The sequence below is a fragment of the Muntiacus reevesi genome, chromosome 12 (assembly GCF_963930625.1).
Source record: "Muntiacus reevesi chromosome 12, mMunRee1.1, whole genome shotgun sequence".
Taxonomy (NCBI): Eukaryota; Metazoa; Chordata; class Mammalia; order Artiodactyla; family Cervidae; genus Muntiacus; species Muntiacus reevesi.
Genome location: NC_089260.1, coordinates 98192 through 101945, shown reverse-complemented (window position 1 = coordinate 101945; position 3754 = coordinate 98192).

The window sequence follows — 3754 nt, the reverse complement described above, 5'->3', positions numbered from 1 at the left end:
CCCAATTGTGGTTTTTTTTTTTTAAACAAAATTTTGGACAGGAACTTTATTTATTTATTTATTTTTATTTTTTGGCCAAGCCAGGTGGCATGTGGGATCTTTGTTTCCTGACCAAGGATTAAACCCATGTCCCGTGCATTAGAAGCAGGAAATCTTAACCACTGTAATGCCAAGGAAGTCCCTGACTCAATAGTTCATAAGGATGGAATTGTCCTGTCTCTTCTCCCAAGTTTCTCAAATAATCTCCTAAATAACCATTTTTTTTTTGCTGAGAAGAGTGAGTAAAAGGGTAGAGAAGAAGGCCAAGAGTGTTCTTAGAGTGGGACTACCCTTCTGGAAGCATGAAGTAGTGGAGGAAAATGTTTCTCTTTAGCTTGTGGCTGCTCCTCATATGAAAACCAAATAAGTGATTCCCAAGGAATGGAACTCTATATTATCTCACTGTGCTCCAGAAATCTGTCACACCTGCCACATCATCTGTGGTACCCAGTGGGCTATGGGAGTTAATGCTCTTTTCCTTAGGAATGGTTCATCACACCCAAGACAATATTGTTTCTTCAGTCAAACACCTTGTTTCTGTGGGTACAATTTATAATTAGGTGGCAAGGTTCAGAGGCTAAAACTGAACTATGATACCTCCTGCTCAAGGTCAGAAAAGGACAGAACCAATATCTTTAGTAGCATCAAACAACAAAGCTTGCAAAGACAAATATTGACTCCTCTCCAAAGGGCAGAAGAGAGTCCCAAACAAGACATGATACTAAAGGTCAGAAGACAAAAGCAAAGTGCACATGAAATGGAAGAGGTTGGGAAATAAATTGCAGAGGAATCTGGAAAACTGTTTTCCTGGGAAGCTCTCAGTATTTCCTGGATGGAGGCTATTTTTCAGTTTTTTCCACCGATTATACAGCTTCTTATTTACTTTATAGCACAAAAGCAACAACTGGCAACAAAGATTTCAAAATAATTCAGGAACAAAAATACTAGTTAAGAAATACTTTTGACTTTCCCCATCTGAAAACTAAGAAGAGACAAGTGTGTGTGTGTATGTGTGTCTGTGTGTGTGCGCGCGCACATGCACACATGCCCAGTCGCTTGGTTGTGTCTGACTCTTTGCAGGCCCATGGATTATAGCCCACCAGGCTCCTCTGTCCATGGACTTTTCGAGGCAAGAATACTGGAGTGGGTTGACCTTTCCTACTCCAGGGGATCTTCCTGACCCACGGATCACACCTGGTCTCTTGAGTCTCTTGCACTGGCAGGCGGATTTATTAGTGGTAGATCACTACTGTCTGGTTCCAAGAGCATCAGTGCTTAAAGAGAAATATTGATAACACTCTCATTTACCTCGTTGCATGGTCCCCGGTGGCCCCTTCTGTCTGCCCTGTTGCTCCCTGACGAGTGTGGCATAAACTATGCAACAGGCACCATGATAGGTGCAAAAGACACAGAAGCGAGAAGTCCCTCGTCGAGAGCTCTGTTCAATAAAAACTCAATCAGGGACTTCCCTGGTGGTCCAGTGGTTAGGAATCTGCCTTCCGATGCAGGGGTAATAGATTCGGTCTCTGGTCTGGACGCTGAGACTGCACATGCAGCAGGGCAGCTAAGCCCCCGCGCCTCAGCTCCTGAGCCCCTGTCCTAAACGCCCTGCGACAAGGGAGCCCGTGGCACTGAGAAGCCGGTGCACCACAGCTGGAGAAAAAGCTCCCTCACAGCAACAAAGAAAGACACAGCAAAGAGCATCCAAGAATAAATAAAATTGAATCATTAAAAATAAATAAATACAAATACAATGCAAGCCACAAATATGAGCCACATGAAAAGAAACAGATGAAACTAACTTTAATGATGTATTTTATTTATGTAAATATTTATTTAACTCAATGCACAAAGTATTGTTTTAACTTGGAACTGAAAGAATTACTGAGAGAGCTTATATATATTGGTGAAATTTATATAAATTTGTGAAATTCAGTGCTCATCTTACTCTTATAGTAATACATGGGTGCCTGCGTGCTCAGTTGCTTCAGCCGTGTCTGACTGCTTGCGACCCCATGGACTGTAGCCCACCAGGCTCCTCTGTCCGTAGAATTTCCCAGGCGAGAATGCTGGAGTGGATTGCCATGCCCTCCTCCAGGGGACCTTCCCAATCTGGGGGTGGAACCCGTGCCTCCTGTGTTGCAGGCGGATTCCTTACCCGCTGAGCTACCCAGGACAGCCCATAGTAATATACAGTGTGGATCATAACGATCTCAATCCTGGTAAGCATTCGGTGTGGTCCATGGGTACCCTGTCAGGCAGGAGCCCCTTTATACCTGTACATCACAAGGTCACGAGAACTCCTTGAGGATGTGAACTGAGTCCGCCTTGATTGCCATCATGTCTGCGGTGCCTGTTCCAATGGCTGGCATGCAGGAGGTATCAATACTTATTGAATAAATAAGTGGAGTTTTCACGTTTCTTTTCTCTCTGGTTTTAGTATTAACAAATAAGCCGCTTAATGGAGTCACTCGCTGCATCTGGAATTGCCACTTCCCTTGTCTTAGTTCACACCTCACTCAGTCACGATCGTTCCCAGAGGCCAAATAGTTCCCACGGAGCTCTGGCTGGCTCTCGGCACCTGCTACTTCACTGTGGGCTGTGGAAGGGAGGGTTGTGATGACTGAATCTACGGCCCATTTTTGCTCTCCTTTAGATATTTAGTTTGATATTCCATCAAACATGGAATAATATTATTTGTAGTGTCTGAAGTTTTTAAGCTGTTTTGAGCACTATTAGCTCATCAAGGCTTTATTTCCTATTATTTTATCTTGAGAGCATTTGCTATGTTTCTATGTGTCATGCTGTTATATCTTACAGCTGATCATTTTCCAAAGGAATGTACTTCTAATTTTCAAATGTGAGTTATAGAAAAGTTAGGAATTTTGATAACCAAAGCAGTTCAAACATTCCATTTCTCTTTGATTCCACTTGAAGATTCCATCAAGCCTTCTGAGGTATACACACCCTACGGTGACCCCTGAAGTAGCCACACACGTAATTCCCTCCTTGTGAGGGCAGGAAGGACAAGTGGATTCCTTACAGTCAATCGAATGTGATGAGGGTGCTGGGGTATCATCCCTTTGATGAGGCTGTCAGCAGACTGGCGAGCCGGACTCTTCTGAGTGGGAAGCAGCTGGTCATGTTGTGGGCCACGCCAGCCAGCTGCCAGCCTTCCTCACACAACACAGGAGCGTCAGTTCTGCCGGTAACCTGAATGTGTTTGGGAGCGAATTCTTTTCCAGATGAGACTCCGGGTGCACACGTAGCAATGGGGGTCTTACCCGTGTCCTTGTCAGACCTTGAGCAGAGGACCCAGTCAAGCTTGGGCCCGGCTCCTGGCCCATGTAAACTGTGAGGTGATAAATGCGTGCTATTCTTAGCCATCAAGGTACATAACACATCCTTTTTAAAAGGTTTAAATATTAAAGTGTAAATATATGTATGTTTGTATTGCTGGAACCCCAATTCCTACAGTTCCCCTGGGTCTATTTAATGCTCCCATCATACTGAACTTACACAGTTCTCCAAATCTGCAATCCTATTTCATAGCTCTGCTGGGATGTCCCTTCTTCCGCTTGTCCACCTACACTACTCCTACTCAGCCTTCAATCTCATTGCAAATATTTCCTTTAGAAGTCTTCCCTGAGCTTCTCAAGTAGAATTGATCACTCTTTTTTTCCCCCTCCATCACAACAGCAGTTCTGTCTGTCTG